Source organism: Tyto alba, unplaced genomic scaffold (genome assembly GCF_018691265.1).
Source record: "Tyto alba isolate M040663 unplaced genomic scaffold, T.alba_DEE_v4.0 Super-Scaffold_42, whole genome shotgun sequence".
In the NCBI taxonomy this organism is placed as follows: domain Eukaryota; kingdom Metazoa; phylum Chordata; class Aves; order Strigiformes; family Tytonidae; genus Tyto; species Tyto alba.
Genome location: NW_024881318.1, coordinates 29,127,592 through 29,152,731, shown reverse-complemented (window position 1 = coordinate 29,152,731; position 25,140 = coordinate 29,127,592). Strand labels below are relative to the sequence as shown.

Below are 25,140 nucleotides of genomic sequence, written 5' to 3'. Positions count from 1 at the left end.
ATGAGAATAGAATTTTTGTATGATACATTACAGCGTTGGCAATTTTTAGTTGGCCTGTACTAAGAAGGAAAAAAAAAAAATGGAAACAAAGTTCCTGTTTAGATTCAAAATATTTTTACAAAAAGGGATGTATTGCACCAGCTGAGCAAACTCAGCTCTTTACTTATGCAAAATACTCCCATGGATTTAAATTAGAAGTACCATTCTTTTTTTCTAAAAGAAAAAGTGAAAATGTAACGAAGTGATACCCAGATCAGTATTGGTCCCAGTCCCATTTCCACAGACACTTAAAGATGTTTCTCTCTGTGTAGCCACAGGAGATTCTCACCTTTGTAAAGAATTCTCATACTTCTAAGCAATATGCATAAGGTTTTGTAGAGCAAGAGCTTTAGTACATTTCTGTATCATCAGCATCCAGCATAAGGAGTGGAACTAATACTTCAACATAGATTATTTAGATCTATAAGCCCGAACATCTCATAGGCTGAGAAAGCAAGCGAGCCCTGCAGTCATCTTCCAGTGAGCCAGATTAATGTCTCATACAACTAATTTCTCACCCTTTCTACAGTGTAGTTTAAAAATTATTTAATGAAACACTTTTCAAAGTATTTTTGCTCTGTGCTCTCTTCTATGTTTTCTACCCCAGTATTATGCTACCTAAGCAGCTGGGCACGATGCTGTACTGAAGTGACACCATCATGACCCCTGAAAGTTCCTCAGAGGCTCTTGCAATGTTCTAACAGACTACATGCCTCATACTCAGGACACCTGAGAGTTTATTAGCTCCCATCTTAGGGTGTGGGAGAAACAGTAAGTGTTAGTTACATTATGGGAGCCAGGGATTTAACAGCTTTCAAGCTTTGTTTCTTTATGAACTCTAGCAACTGGCTTTGTTTGCTATTCATCCCTTTCTTAATCTGCTCCTCTAATTTTTACAAACCTTTGTGAAATTCCACAAAGTCAACTTCTAAAACAGAAATGTTTTTGACAGTAAATTGAGTCTTTGGTACTCATAAGCGAACACAGAAACTTTTCCGTTTTCCAGAGTATCATTGAAAAAGGCCTATGTATCCAAAAATCCCTATTTTTTTTTTTCCCTCCTTTCTGGGTGTTTCTTTAGACGATCACAATTACAGACACCTATTACTACATTCCATAACATCATCCAAGAATTCATCAGTTAAATAATTAATTGTCTCTGAAGACTGCAAAACAGTTCAAACATCTTCATTATACTTTATAGCTATTCTGAATCAAACTCAGTCAGCATTAGAAGGTTGCTCATGGTATGCAGAGATATTTGATGCTCCAATAGGTAAATTATCAAAAGTGTGCCAATGTAACCAGGTTTCTTTTAAGGTTACTCAAACACCTACCTGGAAACACCCAAGACTCCCAACAGGCTTTCAGTAGGTAAAAAATTCTGAGCTGTGCCTCCCAGCACATTTGAAAACAGCATTAGGGGTCTATTCACATCTCTGGGCTCAGAAACAGCTTTCAAGTTACAGCCTTGCTAAACCATGATCTTATGAAAATGTCTTTTCACATCATTTTAGGTTAATATGGCTGATCAGTTCTAGTATCTTCAATGCTATAAGAAGTTACTATTTCCTCAGAGCTTTTATTTACCTATTTACCTCACTTTTCTACTCAGCCTAGAGTGAATTCTTCCATAATGGAGCCAAGATGGAACAGAGAAATGTCTTGATTCACCATGAACACCTTCTTCCCCACTGACACAGTACATATGTCTGCAGTGGTTCACCAATAGGAGTGACCGGTGAGCTGCTACAGGCACAGAAGTGAACACAGACCACTGCGACAGTGTCAGAATATAGGACAGACATGAATGCAGTCAAGTTACATTCATTCTGACCTAAAACAAGATAGCAATCCTTCAGAATGTCACAAAACATGTTAAAAATTATGATTTTGCACTGCTAATCCTAATTCCCATCTCACTGTTGTTAGTTGAGTACCACTGTAAAACAGAAGCGATGAATTTTTGAAATAATTTGCTGAGATGTAGCACAAATTAAAGTGTGCTATTACTGTTCACCAATTTCCTTTAGTAAGAAGGAGCTGTACACACAGACTGGTGATTAAAAGAAGTAGAAATAAACGGGATAAAACTTCTCAAGTGAGAGTCAATTTAGTCAATTCTCTTTTGATTCACTGTCATGTCCCACTCACTTGACGTGGCATTCACTTCAACACTGCATGTGTGAGACTAAGCAGCATCCCCTCTATATTTCACAAGCATTAGTATGCTAACAGCACCTATGAGGTGGAGCCCTCCCAGCTGCCAGGCAAACACCAAAAAAAATTCAGTAACAAAGAAAACCAGCTTGATAACTAGCCATCAGAGGATGGACTTGAGAGAATGCCAGGGAGGCAGACCTAGAAAGTGATTTAATGGCATTAAATATAGTGTTGTCTTGACATTTGTGTACGAGAGTAGTTTATTACCATACTCCTAACAAACTGGACAGTTTCAGAAAGGGATATGAATCATATCCAATTTCCAGAGAGAAATATGCTTAATGTAATCTGGAAAACTAGTTGGATTTCAAGGGATGTTTTCAACCTCTCTAGAATAGAATTTATTTTTGTTCTTCTCAGCCTCAACAGTTCCAATACACAAAAGAAATGATTATCTGCAGGGAAGGACTTTTTCCTCAGTTAATAAAATGTACAAATCTTCAGAGACTATAAACTTTTTCATTTTCTACTGCATTAAATTTTACCTCCCAAAAGAATCTTTATGAAAATATTTATCTTCCTATGTTATATATCTACAAGGTGGATTTAAAAATGATCCAGTAAAGGACAATTGCAACCTTCTACCAACTACGCAAAACTATTTTGCTTTACAGAAAAAAATAAACAGTGATATAAAAAGTGCAAAATGAAAGAAAATCATCAGCCTACATTTGGTATAACTATTTTTTTTTTTCAATTACAGCATTATCCAATTTTATCAAGAATATTAACTATATTTCACCAGAATACCATTGCAATATTTCAGAACAATAAGATACTAATTTAAAAAACATTTTTCATGGGCATCTTGAAGCATTTTAGGGGTATGTATGGCACAAGAAGACATTCACTCTGGGTCAGATATGTTACCCCACCTCCTCCCATTTATTCTATTGCACTGGAAGTCAATCATATTCTCTCACTGTTGTTTACTCTTTGTCCTAAGTACTTCCGCATTACCTCGCGGGGAGCTGCAATTGCCAGACTGGGGAAGCACTGCCCCTCTGCAAAACTGCAGCTGCATGATCAGACCACAGGACTCAGGCGTCAGGGTTTCCTGACGAGATGTATCAATAGATGTCCTTGAATAAGTCAAGTCTCTGTTGATGTCATGCTGTTTTAAAAATCAGTGAAGTAGGGATTTCGGTGGTATTTATAAAAAGTTCAGCTAGCAACATTTGCTCACCAGGCAGCCCAGTTCTCAGTTTATAACTCTCACTGAATGCTTTTTCCACAGTCTGCCTGCATAAATCACTGGGAAAAAAAAAAAAAAAAACAAACCATATTGTTTTTCTTATGCTTCAATTCCACAATGTATTTAGATACACGGGTTGGAACAGCCATCAACAGGTTACTTGCAAGCTTGCTTAGAGGCCCTAATACCTCCTCCCTTTAAATAGCTTTGGAAAGTAATCTAACAGCTCCAATAGCTTAAGATAGAGAGGGCCACGATATAAGAGAAGAATTCCTCTGTGGGACATAGAGAAAAAGGGTAAGTCAGCATTAAGAAATGAAAAAGGAACTATTTCTTTCAAGCAGTTCAGTTCTACTTGGACATAAAGTACTTGGCTGCACCACTGAGCTCTGTGCACTGCTCTATTTTCTGCATCAGGTGTAACCCTAATCACAGCTAGAGTGTAAAGCAGGTTTCAAGGATAATATTGTTGACTCCTGATAACCAGTCCTTCTCAATCTATATAGTCCTTCTCAATCTTCTTTCACTGACAGCTTCTTTTTAAGAATATCTCTTTTCCTGGACTTTATGATGGCCCCGTTTCTAAGAAATTATCTGCATGCACATCTTAACACATCTGCTTATCTTCAGACACATCTAGCGCTCACAACTCACAGATCTTGCACTTTTGAAATAAGTCAGTGTACTGTACTATGTGGTAGAAAGAAAGGGGGAAAAAGAAAGGTAAAACATCGTCTATTTAGCACATCTGAAAATGAGCTCAAGCTCTGTTTAGTTCCAGCAGCTGCCTATAATGGAAAAAATGATTGGCTGTTGCCAGAAAAGTGGGCAGTAAGAAACAACAGATGTGAAATTTCAGCAACATCACTGGCTAGGTCAGTTGTACAAACGGCTTTAGAGCTGGGGTCCCCACTGGGCTGCAGTGTTCTCAGAGGCACACTTGCTTTTTGAGCTGCTGAACCGTTCCTGTTGCTTAGCTGAATTTACTCAGTAACCTCACCCATGAATGCGACTGACAGCAAATATTCACATCCTCATGCGCATGTGTGGGCTGTGTGTAAAAGCTCCTTCATTAAAGTTAGTCACTACATTTTCTAAAATCATTTTAACATTTCATTTCTCTCTTCCTCCATCCCATGCACCCCTCTTTATTTCATGGACACTTAGGGAGACTGGGGAAAAAAAGACAGGTCCTTCAACAAAAGATCTTACCACATGAGGCTCAGAAAGAAAGTAAGATCAAAGAAACCAATCTAATCTGGTGTACACATTTTTAAGGGAAAGGGCAGTGGGTGAAAAAAGCCCTTCAAAGAGTCAACTCCAATTACAGAAGTAATTTTCAAAGAAGAATTAAGTTTCCTGACAGAGTCAAAGGGGAAATTATGAATACAAGGTCTGCAGAATATATCGCATCAAGAACAACTTCTGTCAACTCAATTTGCAAGATTAAGTGGACTTCAATTTAAATTAAATCAAATCAAAGTTATATTTAGGCATCAGAAATATGCCTTGAAATTGTAGTATGGATCACAAATATGATTGCTACTTCAGAAAAACAAATTATAAAGCTGTATTAGAAAAAAATACTTGCAGTGAAGAATATGCAACAGCAGCAACTCACATCAGCAGAACTGAAGTTGGGCTGTCGCATCCATTGCAAGCCATTCCTCGTCTGTGCTCAAAATCTGGTTGTAAAATGCAGCTCTTAATAAGCCTACGTTTTCATGCTATGTCTGATCTGGTGTATTTATTACCTGTTGCTGAAAGAAACAGCACTACTCTCCCCACCTACTTCCAGATGCTTATTCCCCTCTTTGTCCCTTGTGTTACATCTAGTAATTTCTCAGCCACAGGACAAGCCAGGCCAGCATAGTTATCTGATGTAGTTTTCCTTTCCAGGCAGTTAGCTCTTTTAATGGAATCAGCTGCTTACCTTGAACTCACCTTGGGGCTGGTGGAAGAGAGGGGAAGAACAGGCTGAAGCAGTACTGCCCCTTTTGGCATTGTGCCTGCAGTTGCACAAGACCAGACGCAACATTAAACCATGCTCGGAATAGTATTACTAGCTGCCTTCTGGCAGACTGATCATTCAAGTGTCTTCAGGGTTCCACATCACACAGTGAGGCCCTGAGAGTTACTGTCAGAGCATGAGAGAAACTCTGCATGTAAATATAGTAACGCTACAGGAACTGAAGGACTCCACAGGCACAGTGAGATGAACTGAGGTGCACTACCTAGACAAAGCACCTTGCAATCTAAACAGACAAAAAGAGTATGAAATTAATTAACTTTCTTATTATCACTTATCAGGTTAATAGCACAGGCGGAAATCAAATGCAAGTGTCAGACCAGGCAACTTTATCTGCTATGCCACACTCCTTCCTGTGGCTGCAATTGCTGTTTACACACTGCTCGCAGCATAGCATCTCCATGTCAAGAACTGCACTAGGTTCCAGAAATAACAAAATTAGCCATTGTATTTATTGCTCCATAAGAAAATTATCAGTTCAGTGTGGTTTATAACATCTGAAAGTTCCCAGTGCCTTCCCAAGGAAAGAACTCCAAACTTTAATATTCTCCTGACTTGGTAACTCATCCTCTCTCCCCTCTGATGATAGACAAAAGGAAATGAAGTGAACAAATGTCCACTGCTATTTTTGTTTCTATTAAATGGAAGTGGGGTGCAATTTTGGATTAGAGCTTTAAAACCACTGTAAAGTTCTCCAGAGAAAGAGTAAACAAAGATAAATTATATAGAAAACTAAAAAAAAAAAAAAAAAAAAAAGCACAGACACAGAAAAGAGATTGCTCATAAAGGAAAAGCAGTACAAATATATAACTTCCTATTTACTCCAGTTAACAAAACCAAGTAAAACCAGCAACACTGGCTACAGCTCTATTTTTTTGGCTTCCAGAAGTAAAAAAAAAACAACACCACACTGTCTTTGTGCTATTATGTACATAGTACAAAACTGTACTGATATAAATAAAACCATATATCCCAAACCAAACAGTAAAACACAAAAATCAACTCCCTGTCCCTATCTGTATTCTGCTGTGATCTATGTGTGTTTAACACACAGGAACCTTTTAGTCACCTCAAAATTATTACCAAGTTTTCTATTTCAGGTTTAAGATATGGCAGGGCTTCATCAGAAACTTAGAACATAATTCCTGAGGTCACAAAGCACCGTCATGAGGCAAAGTGCAGCACATAGATAAGATGACCGCTAGAACACCTTGAGCAAACCATGGCTTCCTCTCTCTGTGGCTTATCACAACATGAGGAAGGACCTTCAGAAAGACACTCACTTTGCTTTCCTTCAAAAGCCCAGAAGCATCATCCTCCAGTGCCAGCTGGGACCCTATGCGGAAAAACTAAGTGAGTATTACTATGTGAAGAGGAACCGGCCTGGCTGGTCAAAACGTTTATTTTCATGTAACATAGAATAATATTTGTCACATCAGCCAGCACGTTCCAGAGTAGCTGGGATGCCAAAAATCCATAGCCCAAGAACTGCACCTGTCTACCAACCTGTGGCAAAAAAATACTGCCAAGTGGCTGGTGTCACATCAGCTGTTAAAAGAAGGGATCAAACCTCCAACTCTTCAGGGACTAGTATCACTGTCAACCATCAGAGTACCTACACTAACATTCCCCAACCACATTAACACCTGCTGCCTTCCAGAGGTGTCCAACACTGATATCCAGCACAGTATCTGAGCTTGGTTGAGGCATCTCACTGGGGTGTGGATCACCATCAGCTGTGATGGCTGGGTCCTGGAAACAGCTTAGCACTGCCACACTAAGCAGTCAATTCTTGATGAATATTCTTTTCATTTTACATATAATAACTGGTGCTCTGCTACAATTTTGGAGTCTTTCTTTCATGTTTCTTAGAAAAGGCGTTATAAGCCTGTATCCTACTCATATTGCAACAAAAGGAGTATATATACAAGTTAGCGAGTATGTGAATGCTCCTTTAATTAAATTGAAACCTTGGGGAGAAAAAGAAGAGGAAAAAGTAAACAAAATTTTAAAAAAAAATAATTAAGAGCTTATCAGAAAGCAATTTTCCCCTTTTTTATCTCAATTGTTTATTTTTTGCTTCCAGTTAAATTTTATTAATTATTTTATTGCAATGGAAGTGAAGATTTTTTCGGAATTAAGTGCTTACCTATTTTGGAATGTTTCCTCAAGACAACTTACGCAATGCCTATGAAGAAAACTCAGACAACTAGGCCTTTGCTGTGTTCATTAGCACATCTGGAAAGAAACTTACTATTTACATATTTCATTATGAAAGGAAAGTTATAATTTCAATTTTCTTTCAACATATAAGATCTGCACAGAGCTAATCTTATTAACTGTGCAATTTTACCATCACCACTATGCTTAACCTTCTACACTGGCTTCCTACCTACTGCTGCTGACAGTTGCTCAAGTTGTTAAGTTAGCTTCACGTTCTTCATGTACGCACTACTGTTTGTTATGTTGCTAAGCATTATAGGGCTCCCCTCTTAAATGGTCCAAGGCACATTACTATAAAATAGGCCATATTATCTGTAACACCATCGAAGAAGCAATTTTAAATTAACAAAAAGTCTCTTTAATCATTAACTAGAAGCTTCTTAAAGAGCAAACCTGAAAGAATTAATAGGTATATTCATTGTCAGATAAAGATATATAAACTGTCTACAATGAACCAATGCCAGGCAGAGTACCACACAGTACACAGTTCAGTTGTCAGCCCTAGCAAATGCTGTGAAAGTTTGGTATAGTATTTTGCTATAATCTGTAAGATGAGCAAGGCTCCAGTAGAGTAAAAGCTGGTATTTCAGCTTTTTCCCTGTTCAAAAAAACTCTTAAACACCTTCTTAGTTTCTAAACAAATAGCATGTTAACTGTATTTCAATAGCCCTTAAGAGTATCTTCTGATTCTCTGGTGAATCAGGGCCTTCGTTCAGAGCATCCCACCAGAACAGCCACCTAACAAGTATCAGCACTCTATAAAGAAGGAAATTATTTCAGTTTGAAGTCATGCAATTAAATGTCAGTAAAAATACAGAAGTTGCTTCACATGAATTATTAAGTTGTTTATAAGACTACTTTTAAACACACTTGAGTCACCAACAAGAAGCAGTCATAAGCAAGTTTTAGAGTTACTTTTTAAAACACTGAGTGTATTTTCCTTAAATTTCCCTTAGGCGATAGGTATGTTTAGCTTGACAGAAGGATAGTTTTTAATTTTAGCGTGTTTGGGACAAGAGACTTCAAAACACCAGGCATATGGTATTATTAGAGCCTACATGTGAAGAACAACAGGCCAGTGTTGTCCATTGTACACTTGTAAAGAAACTTTACAACAGTTTCAGCTTTTTCTGAGATCACATAATACATGCAGTGGAGTGGTACCTGCTGGGTTAACACATCTGTTTCAACATAGTGGCACACTTGTGAGCTGTGGAGCACTTAACTTACACAGAGAATGAATAAATATGTCACACTGGAACACAGGTGAATGAATCCATCTGCATAAATCCATATAAATGTAGGTACCTCAGCAAGGACAAGACTGGTTGATGAGTTTTAATGTAGTTTGGATTCCTTCTTTTAGAGTTCTTCAGAATCCTGAAATTTAATGTGGCTTCTGTTAAAACTACACTTAAGTGCAAGGGCAAAACATGTATTTTTCTATGGGAACTTGAACATTGTTTGGGTCTTTCCGGTATCAACCATGACCAAAAACATCCTAGATAACTAACCCATTCAAAGTCGGCAAGGACCTGTAACATTTATTCTAGAGTACTAAATGAACTAACATAAACACCAGAAAACATACCACTTATTTTTTATTACTTTTGAATGCCTTGGCAAACTGTTACTGAAGTAGGAAAGAAAAAGTTTAATTCTTACCAAGGAGGAGGAATAAGGCAGACGGAAGGCGCAGAAGAACTACCAATTCATTCCACTTGTGTACTCATGACACCATGAATACAGCAGTTTAGTATTGAGAATTGTCAGGGGGTGGAGGATGGGAGCACAGGGGTAGATAAAAAGTAGGCAAAAAGAAACTATCCAAAATTAACTGACAGATTCACTTAAAATTCACTGATTTGCTTTTCTTGGTAAAATACAATAGAAAGGAGACAGTAAATATACAACTACATGAAGGTAAATATTCTAAAGTGATAAATTCCTTCAAAGTTTTAATAAAATGGTATTTCTATAATTTAAGAACTACATAAACATAATTTTCAGAGGTTAAAAAGTAAAAAAAAAAAAAAAAAGGCAAGACTTTCTCATTGTATTGCATTTGGTTCTTGGTCATAAAAGTCAACGGTACATGCAACCAAATGCATGGGTGCTAAAAACTTAAATTTACTGCCAACAGCACTGAAATCAAATAAGATCCCATAAATACAAAATATTTCCCATAAACTGGCTCTGCTATGGAAACCAGAGAAATAGAAATATTACATTATTCCAAAAAACTCTCTTGGCAAGAAAACACAGCTGCTTTTTGAAAGTATTATTATAGCTATTATTACTACTACTGCTATTACTAAGTACAATTAACAGTTGGTGAGTTTATCTCTGCATTCATTAGACTCTCTTTACCGGCCTACACCGACAGTCAGGGAAGTGCAAATAATTTGAGTGGACTACTAAACAAAACTAATTTTAAAAAGTATCTGAAACTTTTAAAGTTCATCCTTAGATCCTTCCCGCGTTCTTCTCTAGTTGCAATAGATACATAATTGGCACACAGGATGCAAGGAATCAGTAATGAGCAGAGTGTAGGGGATCAACAATATTATCTACCTTTACAAAGGACAACACAGTTTGCAGAGGGGGAGTTAAGAATCACAGACATAAGCTTGGGGGTTTAAAGAGAGAAAAAATTCAGCTTGCAGTAATTTATTAACTTACCTTAGGTTTCCATATATTCTAGAATGATACCTGATTTTATAATTGCCTAATGTATACACTGGCATGGTTCTGAGAAGTCTGGATTCAGACATCATTCATTTAATACAATGGGTTACAGTGTATATTACTGTTTCAATAAGTATAGCTTTAACTATTCTGATTGAAATACTTTGAGTATTTTCCAAAGCGGGGGGGGGGTGGAAGGGAGGAGGCTTCACTTATCAAAAGCAGTCACCGAGACTACCTCCTCCTCAGCTTCTTAAAATCTCTGCTTAAAAATATCAGATGAATGTTGTAAACAGGAATTTGGTGCTCAGAAGAAAATATTCAAAAGGCATAACCTACTGCACATCTTCCATCCTACAAACAGCAGTCAAACTTTAGAGTCAGCATGTGAAAATACCAGATAATATAATCTGAATTGCATTTGCTCACCACTGTTCCAAGTCCTTAGGTCTTGGTCAACCACTTAAGATGCCTGGCAATACCTAGAGAAATAATTGACATAAAATGTAAGAAAGGTACAGAGCCAAAACTATTAAAACAATATTTACGATTAGTGTTGGTGACTGGAATGGTACAATTCTGCTTGTAAGAGATTGTATGTACACAACTAACATTTCAACTACCAGAACACTTCCGCTTTGCAAGAAATGCCACATTCTAGACATCACTCTACATAACTACTAAGGAGCTAAGAAAAATGTGCATATGTGAAGGAGTAGCACAAACAACTAAGCATGCAAAAATTGCATCTTTTTCTCTTCCTCTATTTTACGAATAAAGTACGCCAAGATTTGAAAATACATTTAAAATTATTTCTATGTTCTATTCCTAAGAACATTTTAAAATCAGGTATGATTTAAGAACTCCAGAAGTTCCTAAACCACCAGAATAAAAATCTAAACTACGTAGCACGCTCACTCCACAAGCTTATGAAATGCATCTCCAAACCCCTTCCATCACCCCACACACATATTTCATGGAATTCAGCAAACATGAAGATGTGTACCTGAGATGGGCTAATCCCTTGGATAGGCTGGGCACTGACTAAACAGGGCACAGCTCTGAAATGAAGCTGGAGGTCTGGGCAGACAGTGGGCTAAACATGAGCAAGCAGTTACCCCTGGCAGCAAGGAAGGCCAAGAATATTTTGGGGGATATCTACAGGCTAGGCTCTTGGTAATAAGTGATTATTCAACTTTAGCCAGCACTCCAGGAATACACATCTGGAATTCTGTTTTGTATCCCCAGTACCAATAAGTAATAAAGTAAGATGATAAAGGTAAGGTAGTTCAGCATCACTGAATCAACCTTACAGGATTTCTGACAATAACAACAAATTCTGCGTTTTTATACATACATCAGGACAGGATATATGAAGAACCTCCCCTTACATAAAAGAACAAAGTTTGTCAGAAGGTCAGCAGACTGTTAGTGAAGAGAGATAATTTGGCCTTTGTGAAGATGGTTTAACAACAAAAAAAATCAGTGCAGAACTCTTAAAGTGTGCCGCCAGGGACAGAGGAAAATGTAGTGGGAGCACTGGAAAGTCAAGCACTGCTTAAAATGGCCTCCGAATTCCTAACATATAGAGTATTCCTCCAGAGAAAAAAAACAATGGACTGGACTAAGTACCAGTGATTAGTCCAACTTTTCTGTCTCTAAAGCAGTTAACACAGCAATGAGAGTATAGCAGTGTTAGCAGAGACAGAGGCTACTTTTCACGAACAGAAAAGGCCAACTGTTTTCTTTTACACTCAAGTACCCAAAAATGTATGATCAATTTCAAATATGTGAAAACAATGGATTGCTTGGACAATTAGAATTAAGTGGTGTTTTAAAGGAAAATTTTCTTGCATGGAGTCTGGGCTCCCTAAGAAGGAGAAATGGTACAGGCAAGGTAAGACAGTATCAGCTCATTGAGAAGGCTGTAGCAGAGCCTTCTCTCATGGATCCATCTGCCTGCCAAATGCATACCAATGATCTTCCTCACCTACACACAAGAAATACCAAAAAAAAAAAAAAAAGGGGGGGGGGAGCAAGTATCGTAAGTTATTTTTTGCCTATTTTTTGCCACAACATTTGCAATGAAGCTAACAAGAAGAAACTCTATATGCCTTCTACTGTCCCATCACCACACAGGCAGTGTGCACTTTTCTTATGCTGCAGAAGGTCAAAATGAAACCCAAATCCTCCCAAACAAATCAGAATGAGAAAAACATATGTATACTCCCATTCTTTCTCTTAGGAGCTCTTTTTTACAAATTTTGCAATAGCTCAGATGGATTTTTACAACAGTTGGCAAAAATACATAAAAAACATTTCTTCCTTTCTCCTCAACTAGCTGTAAATTTGGCTGCATCAACCCCCAATCCCCACCCCCTCAAAAAAAAAAAAAAAAAAAGACAAAAACATAATATTCTTCATTTTTAGCTTCTTTCTCATTTGGCAAGGGTGAAATGCTTTAGTATAACTCAGGGAAAATTAGTCTCTATACCAAGTAGACCCATGGATTTAAAGTTTTTTTTTATTTACAGTCAACAGGAGAATCAAGTACAGTCAACAGGAAAAGCTGGATACTGTTAAGAGAAAACAGCTGGTTTGATAACATCCCCATGTCACATGCCCTGGCTTTGTACACAACAAGAATTGGGTATATTTAGGCTCCCCAGCAAAAATAAAATAAAATAAAAAAAGAATGCAGATATATCCGCTGTATCTTAAAACATCCTTTTCAAGTAGCTTTTTCTTCAGATATACAACTGTGCGATACTTCCATGTATTATATAACAGCAAGTATCCAAATCAAAGAAACATTTACTTATTCAGGAAGGTTTGTATGACCAATTATGTCACTATGAATAGAAATAATGCATTCAATGGGTTCTTTGTCTTTTGCTATCAATGCATAACAGTATTAAAAAAAAAAAAACAAAACCCAAGAACATACTACTTCATAGGCGTCATTAAGGCTACCTTCAGGAACAACAGCAAAACAAAAAAGTGAAAGTATTTTATTTAGGGATACACTGCTAGCAGGTTAAAAAAAAAACACCCCTAAATGAATTACAATGCTAAACACCATAGGAAACTAACAGCTCAAGATATACAATAGATTTTTTAACATTTCTCCTCAGGCTGATTATTCTCCATTTCATACAACCCCAGAAAATAAAATAAAATTCCAGTTTTCTCTTTGCATTATTTACCTAATTTGTTCAATCTATAAAATCATGCTATGCTACATATCTATATGTATGTAATTTAAAGCAAATTCAAAAGAGCATACCATATAAAGCAACTTAATTTGCAAGTTATTTCAATGAGAACAAAAAATATTCTCACATTTTTACACTACAAAAAATATTTCACCCAAATGCACCTGCCCTGAAGTTTACACCTAATAAAAGCCAGATGTACTTCTAATACAGTGCTGATCCCTGCTCTTAATGCCTATTTTCCCACCGCACCACCTTAACCAAGAAAGAGGTATAGCATAGTTTTACACATCGTTAAAATGCTTAAACTAAATATTACATTTTTATAATCCTAGCAATTCCCACAAAACTAAACAGAATAAATACAGAAGCACTAAGAGACTGGCACTGTGAATGAAAGATCCCTCTTAGCCAGTTACCTAATACAATAAGCACCTGAGTGATAAGTGAATCAAATTACCACATTTCTTTAACAAGTCAGTCATTACTACCTGAAGCAAAAGATATGCAAATTTATTTTTAGTAAAGTTATTCTCCAAAATGAGTTTTGTCTTCTAGGCTTTATTTTGCCTACGCATAAAATTTTACTTGAAGTTAGTAATACGGAACACCAGCCAGAAGCCTGATCCCACATTCACTGTAATCTGTAGAAGTTCTTATCTTTGGTGTTACCCATGAGGATAAAAGGACATAAATTGTTTACTTTAAAGGCAGCTTAAAAGCACTGAAGTTCACTTTACAACATGCTTCTTGAGTCACATCTCTGTGTCACAGAGACAGTAAAGCAAGAAGGCGAGTCACCCTCCCATGACAGCATGGCGAGTTACACCACAGCCAGCGCTTTGGCCTTGCTCCATATAACCCATCACTTCTGACAGCCCAAGGCAGCCAAACCCAGCAGCTTTGCTGCAGTATCTCCAGCAAGAGCATTCACGGTCACTAAAAATGTTCCCTGGCTCCGTTTTGGCCATAAAGCTGCTCTAGGTGGCTGCAGCTCGGCCACCATGGAGACGGACCCAACAAGAAGTGTCTCGGAAAGCAGCTTCACCCCGAGGCCAACGCTGCTCAGCTGCCTGCGCACAGATGGTGAGAGAAACGGGTCCCAGAGACAGCCCAGTGGTCACTGGGCAAAGGCAGGCTCCAGGTCAGCCCTGCATCAGCAGGGACTGGAACAGGCACACTGGTAACACAGTTCCAACACAGACTGATGGCCCCAGGCTGGGCTGAAACAGGCTGCTGGGCCCCCAGGCCGGACGCCAGGGCCTGTTAGTGCCCCCGGGGCCTTGACACTGGGTTGCTAATTAAATGCTCTAACCAGTAGCATGCTCCTCAGCAACGAGCTAGAATCACTTGGCAAGCTCAGGCTATTCTTCTTCTTAAATGTCAACTGGCTTAATAAATAACAACTTCTGATGAGTATTATTAGCATCCGAATTATTGCCCCCAGATTACCACACACTGTGGCCTGCAAAATGCTAAATTTACAAATAAAGCGGTCTGCTGGCAGAAGTGAGACAGAACAAATCCAAGGGAGACAGCTCAGTCATCTCTTCCTGAAGGCCTGGAGATGGCAACTGTGGAGTTCTGTTAAGGTGTAAGCAATTAACACACTCTTTTATTTAATTGGTAGACAGCCTGAGCCTGTTGCAGAATGCTGCAGAGCTATACCATCATGAAACTCTGGAAAAAAAAAAAAGACACGTTATCACACACACACAGTCTTTCAACCATCAGCTGTGGGGATGCTTTGTTTTCAATCCAACACCTCCTTCTCATGCCAGAGTTATAGTCAAGAGTATCATCCTAGTGATGCAAGCTGTGACTACTACATATCAATGAAACAATCATGAAAATGTCCTAATTGCCCTATAAAATCCCTGCATTCTTGCACCACCACTGTATCAGGAACCTGTTTTGTGGCTTCAACCTAAATAAAAAAATGCCTTAAGCACAATCCTCCGCCCACCAAAGAAAAGCAGACTGGTTTTAACATTCATCTTCCTTTACATTTAAGACAAGATATATAGCAAAGCAATCAAACAGAACTAGGGACTCACTAAGACACTTAACAAGTTGTTAAGAGTCTTCAAAATACAATTTCAAACCCCTCTATAGTGTCAGGAAAGCAAGACTGTTTACCTTAAGCATATACTCTATATTGAACTAATTTCCATGGCTTCCCCACAGCTTTCATCTTCACAGATGCAATTAAAAAATACACGTAAATGTAGCTTATCAAACTAAAGCACCTACAGGTATTACCTGTGACCTTCCACCAGTGAAAAGGTGCTTTCTAATCATGAAACACTTCAGTGATTCATGTAATGATTATGCTAAGTGACAAAATCTGGAGTTTAGGCCATTCGATTTGACCGCAAAGCAAAGGTCCTTCTACCAAAAATAGTCTATTAGAACATTATCCAACCAATAGGCCTATCATGCACTCAAAACCTTAATTCAAATGTAAAAAATACTTCCTAGAGCACATCAACTTGTTTATTTTCAGCTCTTCTCCAGCTCATGTCTCAGAACCTATTTTCAGTTTTGCAGAAAACAAAAACCAAACCCCAAATCCAAGATAAAGAAAAAATAAATAAAGATGAGACCCTGAGCAACATTCCATGTACCTTTCTTGAGTGTTTCAGTAAAATCACATTATGGAAATAAAAAAAACTTACTCAAGTCTTACGTGCCCGGTTTTCCTGCCGTGAAGAACATCCTGCAGTTTCTACAGGCCTCTGAAAGTCCTGTGCCATCTCCATCCAGCCCGCTTTTCCAAAGGGAGCTTACAAGCCCATAAAGAGGCACTGCTCTGACACTAACCCATGGAAGGGGAAATGAGCTAGCCATTGCTTGGTAAGAGTTAAAAATTATACTTAGTTCGCAGATGGAAGAATTAGCTAGCTGCGGGGATGGTGGGAATTGAACAGCAACTAAGAAATATGTTAACTGTGGTTTTGGTTACCACAAAGAAGCTTTCCTTTGCCTTTTTAATTTTTGTCATTCTAAGCTTTCTCTGGAGCCAATTTGCTTAAACGCTGCTAGAGAGACAATATTTTCAGAAAATGTCCTGGTAATACAAGAAATAAAACATTTGGGTTTAGCTTTTCCTGAAGCTGAGTGTCTTTGAAGACACTCACAGCACACTTTGTAAGAAGTTCTATTTATTCTTTAAACTCCTCTAAAAATTCTCTAAATTATTCTTCAAAATACATTTCTCACTAAAACTGAGATGTAACTTCTGGACAAGTTATGAGATCCTAGTGATAACATTTTATTTTCCCTAGATTTCTACTATTCTTTTTACTATCTAAAAGAAGATTGTGAAATATTGTCTCCACATACAGACACACACGCAAAGAAAAGAATCACAGTTAAAAAGGTCTCCTGATTCAGAAGGCAAAAAGAGATCTGTTTCAGCTTTTTTTTTTCCCCTTTCAAGATTATGACAAATTAATTCTTTAAAAAAAAAAAAAAACATACTGATTGTTACCTTTACCATTTCCTACACAAAAGTACTTGCAAAGCTGAACTGGAGTGGCTTAGGCCAATTTCAGACTTAAATAACAGGCCTGCAGAATAATCCATGATGGATTCAATTCAAATAGGAATGGCTGAGAGTGGTGGCAGGGCAGGCGCAAAGGCAGCTACCTGTCTTGGTTTCAACCCCTCTTTCCCAGCTAAGGGTAAAACTGAGCATTGTCTTCAGTGGTCCCTTCCAATCTGTACAGTTCTAACTGCAAATAAATGAATATAAATTTTCATTAGACTTGCTTCCCTTGAATATGCATTTTTGGGCTTCCTGCTTGCTCATCTTCTATCACTGATTAACTTTTGCATTCACAAAGGTAGGTATTCAGCATTCAATAAAGTTTATGGTACTCATAAGATCACCCCCTAAAATTCTTTACTGAAACTCATGAGAGGGTGTTTACCTGACCTAGACTTTTAAGTGTGATGCAAAAACCTTTTCAAATCTTTGATGTCTTCTCCTTTAACTTTTATCAACAACTGCAGGAATGATGGAAGATTCCTTGCTTTCTTCATGTCTCCAATAGAGAAATTGAGATGGTGACATGTATCAGTTAACTTGGGCTCATTTTATAATTAAAAAAAAAAAAAAAAAAGAACAAACCCACTGTATTTTCCCATTAAACAATTATTTTCTAAATTAGAGCAATAAATTAGAAAAAAAATACATCTTTGTTACAGTTCAGGTGTTGTTCTCCACCAGATTCACAGAGTTTTAAAGTTTACTGGTAGCTTGAATTCCTAGAGAATGGTCGTTTAATACGCGTATATCTGTTTGAGAAGAGGAAGACCTTCAAAAGCATCTCATAACTGATCCTGAGCCTGTTGGGCAATACCTCTAACAAGATATGGGAGTGATGAATGCCAGTATAATCTTAGAATATATGAAAAAAGTTATCATCAGCCCAGAAGACAGTATTACCAGTTGCTAAAGACTCCACTGAGGTGTTACTTTGAACACTACAAAGAATTCTCATTATCCATAAATGAGGGGCAGTGGAAGACATCCAACTTGTATCAGAAACATGGAAGGAGTACAGTACTGATCAAGGGAAGTGAGCTAAGAAAAGATATGAGGTCTTGCCTCCTTTAGCCTAACAAAATGGTGACAAAAATGAAGCAAAATTGTTTCTCACAGTTGATGAAGGCAGCTAATTAGCAAGGCGAAAAGAGATTTATTTAAATTAAAATCCAACATTGCAGCAGGAGCAAAACAACTGTGAACTGACTGTGAATACACTTAAGATGCAAGTTAAGAGATGATTTCTAAACCATCTGAAAGAGCAAGAGTCTGCAATAGCTTTTCAACAATAAAAGCAGTGGCAAGAAACCTTCCTAGTTTTAAATCAGAGGCTGATGACACAATTAAAGGAATTGCATACAACCTGATTGCCTGCAGTAACAAGGGAACAAACTCCTTTACAAACACCTTCTCATCCAAAGATCTGTACATATTTTAGAGTACATCAGCATACCTTCCAAACACCTCTCAAAAAGTATTTAGTAGCTTAAAGCCACCCCAAGCCCACTGTTAAAACCAAGATATGCATGCTAAGTCCATTTAAAATACTCTCTAAGTATTAAACATCAAAAATGCAGTTTCTCATCTAAGCTTTACCACCCCATACAGAACTACTGGCTGTGTTTCATGCTTTTGATTTTTAAAGGCAGCAGATAACTGCATTTATTAGAAATCTTGATCACGCACAAGATATCTGCATTGACTACATTCACAGTCATGTTTAAAGAACATGAAATACTTTTATGTCATTCTAGACAAATGCTAAAAAACAAGATGTGGGGGGTATAAAGATGTTTATTTTGAATGTTATTATCTCTTTTTTTCTTCTGCAAAGTGTATAAACAAAGTAATACCCATGAAAGAAAGTTATTTTGAAACAAAACATTAAAAACTATGGTCAAGCAGACCTCCCTAAAAACAAAGAAAAGGAAGAAATTGGTCACTTCAGAGAGCACAAGCAAAACAGCCTCAGGAAATCCATATGAAAGATTTTTTTTTTAAAGAATACAAACTCTGATATAACTTTCACAGATCTCTCCAACAGTCAAGCTAAGAGACAACTCTCTGGCATGTAACAAACATTTCTGAAACTTCCTTCTGTTCTCTCCATTTCTCAAAACATCATATTTTGCTATTTTATTACCAATGAACATTTTAATTAGCATTGGCCATTTGCTTGCTACCAGAATAAAAATAATGATAAATGTGCAAGGTGAGAAGTTAAGAAACAGCCAACAAGGCAGTGAGATGAAGGACTCCCATTCCTACTCCTTGGAAGGCAGGAAAATGCATCACTGCTAATCTACTCACACCCCACTTCAATTTTGGGGGGTGACTTATTTTTCAGAGAAAAATTGTCTGCAGCTGAGTTCACCGACCTCTTAACCCTTCAATATCATATGATAAAGCTAATTTTAAAACTTCCAAGGGGGTTTAAAAGCTTCCAAGGAACCACTATAAACCCTGAAACAAGACATAATCTTGTCTGTTTAATCAAGTTTGTCAAAATTTAAGAAGCAACAAATTTGTTAGGTTGTTCCCCCACTCCCTTTTTTTTTTTTTTTTTTTTTTGCAGGTTCAGGAAGGCAAATTATTTCCAAGCTACAATGGATCAAATAACTGAAAATAATATTATACATATAGGCTACACATTTTAACATGAGTTTCATATCCACAGCAACTGAAAATGCAGATTCCTACTATTAGGCACTATTTTTCCAAAACCTATATATATATGATAGAGGACAATCACACTAGGAACAATTATCAATAGCCCTGTTTCCATGAGCTTTCTTATCATCTATGAAGAAATTCATTTCAAGAACAAGAATCCAACAATTCCTTAAGTCTCAGTGACTGTCCAATGCACCGATTCAAAATCTTAATTTTGTAGTTTGAAGCTGTAAATTCTAGAATCCCTAAATATTAACCTTTTCTCCCCCAAAACTAGCTTTCTGAAGTAACAGTATGCACTATATTTTTAAGTGGTTTTTCCAATGAAGTCTGAGGTTTAGAACACAACATGAGTAAGTTTTCTGAAATAATTGCTTTCTTATGGTATTCCAGCAATTGACCATTGACTTGAAATCTCTTACAGGCCAAGCTGGCTGGTTTAAATCATTGCTTTTGAAAGCACACAGATGATATACAGCTACTTTACTCCCCAATATCCTTTACAGCATCAAAAGAGCTCTCAAATAAAGGAAGAAAATTACACGTATATACACAATCTCTCTTTCATATTCATACACATAATATATCCCAGCTCTATTCAGGTGGTCCCCTGAGGTTTTGGCTCTCCAGAAAGAGTTAAATATCTGAAACAGACCCTTTTCTTGTTCATTTATTAGTACTGTTTTCAAAGGACTGTTCAGAGAATGAAGCCTAAGAAGAATGCAAATTCTCCACTCCATGCTCGACTAACAAAGCATCCAATCAGTTCCCACTGAGCTCCAGTTTGTTTCGTGTCCACATGTAAGTGATTAAGAGTACATTGTTTGAAACTTAATTCCACATCTGTTCTTCTGTGGGACTTGGAAAACAGATGAATTTTTCTGACAATTGTTTGCAGAGTAGATAATCACACGCATGTGTAGTAGTATCCCAAAGTGCAGGGGGAAAACACCATGAGTCTAAGGAGCTTTTTTTTTGCTGAATGTTTTTGTTTCTTTTCTAAGTAAGATAAAAAAATAAGATGCTTTCAGATGGAAATCATTAATAAATGCTTGAGAAGCCATGTACTATAACTAAAAGGCAACACAAAATCCAGTTTTTCTTCCTAAAAGGTCATAATTTCATGTCCCAGTAGTTTACCTAGAGAGCCAAAATCCATTTTATGGCCTGACAGGTAACTTTAAAATTAGGCAGAAGTGGCAAAATGCCACAGCACTACAACACAGAAAATACATGGTTTCATCATGGAGATCTGCGGTTGTGAGAGAACGTTCCAGGCTATTACAGTATAAGAGTCAGCATCACACATTTGAGTGGATCACACATTTAAGTGATAACAATATACTTTCTTTTGATGTCTATAAAATGCTGATAAGCACAGAAAGGAATAATAGATAATAACTCTTCAATATATTTGCTAGTGCAGGTGCTGACAGCATCAAAGCATACTGGGGAACATAAGGTTCAAGAAAGCACTTATTCCACACAGGACACAGTTACGATGAGGAAATCTGCCAGTTTGCCATGGATGCTAAATGTCACATTTGCTCAAGAAATGATGGGATAAGTTAATGAAAGAAGGATCCACTGACAGCCATTAAATACAACTGCCTCCTTTGACCCAGTAAGCCCTCAAGATGCAGAGCAATGGAGATTATGAAAGCATCAGTGTAAATTTGCTCTGTACTTTAGGCCATTGGCTATTCTCAGGTACTGGGTTAAATGAAATCTGGTTAACTATTTTATTTATGGCCTAATGACATTATCTTGGACCTTCATTTGACCTATACATATAATGAGCCCAAGAGTGATATCATCTACAGTGATTGAGAAAGAAATTCACAGGGAGGGCTCAAAGTAGATTAAATCCACTATTTTTAAAAATAATTATTTTACTTAATTCTGAGCTTAAAGCAACAATTAGTCATCTATGAGAACACTTCAAGGAAAGGCCAAAATTTCAGTTCAGTCACACCAAACTGATGACTCAGTCAAAGAAGCCAGATACTGGTGCCAACTCCTACAATGTTACTGTGAACTTCCCAATACTTGGTGTTTTCTTAAAACTGCAGGTGCCAGAGATACACAATTACCTCACATTATAAGAGGTGTTTTCAAACTTTTTTTCCACAGTCATTAGGACTAGAAACATGTATGACAACAAGGAACTCAACAAGGGAAAAACAAACAAAACCAAAAAACCATACACCAAACCAAACCACTTTATTGGTGCAATAAGAAGCATCATTATTTTCAGTTTTTTTCCGCTGCACTAGTACTATCAACAGTGGAAACTAGGTTAAACCTGGGTAATCCCATACATGGCCATTGCTGAAACACTGTGTCACCCCAGACAAAACAGATGAAGAACATGAATGAGAACCAGAGAGCCTTCCTAGAGTGAAAAAGCAAAAAAGGTGCAGAAGAAATAAAGTTAAAATAACAGAATGCTTATAATTTATGTAAGAAGAAACTATACATAAAAGGGAAAAAAAAAAAATTGCCTTCTACAGCAAAGGACACTGATGGGTTCCAGACCTATTCTGCTCAGCGAAATTGCGATTTGACATTACTTAATTAAGACTTCCATTTAAAATTAATAGGATAACCAATTCCTTAAATCAGAAGACACAAAGAGGACCCGCTGCATATGATAATTATTTATTTTCAATTTCATTAACTTAAAGAATGTAACTTAAAGAATATCACAAAGGGAAGATTAATAATGCAGAGCTTGTGATCAGACAGCATTGTGCTTTGGAAGAAATGTTTGTAATAAATCTGAATTAAAGCCACTGAAACATTAAAAGAATAAGCAAATTGCTTGGGTAAGGATTAAAACACAACAAATTTTCTCATTTATACATAAAAAGCAGGCAGGTTATGCAGGTATGATTACCATGCCCAGCAACAAACTGTGAACAATAATGACTTTGAGTTTTATAGTAATCACTGAAGGCTCCCTGCGAGTAAGGGAAGATCAGACAAGTCATTAACTGTCTGCAGAGAGAGATCAGGTGAATGAACAGAATTCCTTCTTGCACATCCAACCCAGCTGATTCCAGGACAGCAAAACTGAGCATCCATGCTGACAAGTTACGTACCTGTCCCATGTGAATCCACTTACTTCAAATGTTGGAAAATGTCCCATAGTCTTGACTTTTCTTCCTTGTGCTATGGGCACTGGAAGAGAGGTAATTCTAATTTTTTTTTTTAGCTTGAATACCCTCTGCCAGTACCATTTCCTAAAATACTACAGCATGCATATATACATATTTGGGGAAAAAAAAGCAACACCCTCATATTTATATCCAAAAGACTACAAACATATATATTGTCAAGACATTTATAGGCTTTTTTTTCTGTTAGTGTGACCAAAAGGCTAAATGAAATTCAGTACACATAGGAGTCCCATGGGTCTCTTCCACTTTGTCCTTCTGTAATTGTACTAAAAGCTTGGCTGGAGTCTCTCTCTCAAGGCATCTGGAGTTGACACTTCTCCTATTTATCCAGCTAAAGAAAGGTCCCCTGCTTCTTCCCTTCCAATACCATGAAGAATTTAATGTATCAGCAGGGACTTGAAGCTTGAAACTCAATCCAGTATTTTCATAAAACAATTCACAGACTTGCACTGACTTTTTTGACTTAAGAGGAAAGGGGTTCCGTACAACAATTTGAAGCTAGATTAATCCACTGATCTTTCCAGCAGTGGGGGAAGTAAGAAGAGCACCATAACATACAGCCACCAAATTGATTTTAACATCCTGAGACAGAAAAGAAATCCTATTAAGAGCCCCTTCATACCTTCTTAAAATATCACAGCAGCTATTTAATGCCTCCTATGAAATAAGAAGGGATGAACAACAAGCAACAGACAGAAAATTAAGCAAATAAGATAGAAACCAAGAAAAAATAAAATATTAGTTTTTACATTACAGGAGGGAGGACAGTGGCTTGGAACTTAATCTTACTCTATACCAGTACCCTGGGTAACAAGGTGAAAAAAAAAAAAAATCAGAGGATCTGGATCAAAGAAATACTCATGCAAAGCTGATCTGATCCCTGTTTTCATAACTAAACAAGAAGACAGGTACTTTACACAGAAAGAAATCCTATTCTGCCACTTATACTGAGTGCCAACAACACTTCCACTTTTATTATACCATCCAGTAAAAAAAGCATCAGCAAGGCTAGTTATCCTAAATTTGTCTTTTTGAGAATGGACCTTTTTATGGTTGCTGTTACTGACTTTTGAAAACTGTTTGCTTGTGCAAATGGCATCATCAGTTTCTTTGAAACTCAAAATGTCCTCCATTAACACATCAGCCAAGCATCCAAGTGTGCAAAACATTAATTTTATTTAAATTAAAAAGCCTGGTCCCAGCCTTTCTGAAACAGATCAGAAGTTTATAGTGGGTTTTCTTCCAGTTATAGAACTGTTCAAAGTGAGACAAAAAGCTCTCAAGAATGAAAAGAAGCAACAGAAAAGTAAAAAAACAATAAAATTAAAGCCATTTCTTTTACTTCTCTAGTACTTTTTTCAGCCACTAGAAAGCAGAGAGAACTTCTATCTAGAGTCTTAAATAATATAAACTTACATAATCTTAAACGTCCTTTTAATTCCCAGAGTACCTACTGTTAAGATGCTAAAAATCTGGTTTTATCTTCCAAATTCTGAATCAAGGTCAGAAACATATCTCAGGAGTCAGGATTTACAAATTTCAGTCCTCAATTCTTCAGAAATATTTGATGTAAGCAAGAAACAGGTTATAGAGAGTAATCTAGAAGCACAGCAGGAAATTAACTCATTGTACAAAAAAACCCTTTGGTTTACATGTAATCATGCACTGGGGATAGGCATCAGAAATGTAACCTGTATGTAACAGGGAGACAGTTTCCACTATCAGTAACAGGAAGTAGGTATCTTCAGAAGTTACAGGCAGGATAGATTATTTTACAATCACCAAATGCCCAGCAACGATATCAGTACATTACAATAAACACTAAAGTTTCTGCAACATTCTTCAGTTTTCTATGAACAAAGTTCATCCAGAAAATGCTATTCAGGATTGTGCATCCAGGCACAGCGTTCCAGTTTCCTCACATAGCAAGTCACCTAGAAGAAACGCTACTTTAAAAAATTCAGTCAATTAACAGTACCTGTCATTTCCTTGTCTTCTGAATATTCTTGTTAAAAATATTTTGCACGTTAACGGTGGTTTTAGGGAGAGTATACTCATAAGTACACTGATGAAAGATTCCTAATGATTAACTAACTGAACTAAAAAAGTCACAGAAACTA

General features: G+C 37.1%; 1 protein-coding gene across 3 annotated transcripts in view; it reads right to left on the bottom strand.

Annotated features, from left to right (window-relative positions):
- Positions 1-25,140, bottom strand: part of LHFPL2 (LHFPL tetraspan subfamily member 2) — a 127,211-nt gene that overhangs the window by 51,670 nt on the left and 50,401 nt on the right. The window contains exon 2 of one of the 3 annotated variants that reach the window (XM_033009148.2): positions 10,827-10,879. The exons of 1 other annotated variant lie outside the window; for it this stretch is intronic. The gene's annotated coding sequence lies outside the window, so the exon portion shown is untranslated. Of the gene's footprint in view, positions 1-8,939; positions 8,970-10,826; positions 10,880-25,140 lie in introns of those variants that run through there. One more of the 3 variants, XM_033009152.2, reaches the window with a different exon arrangement.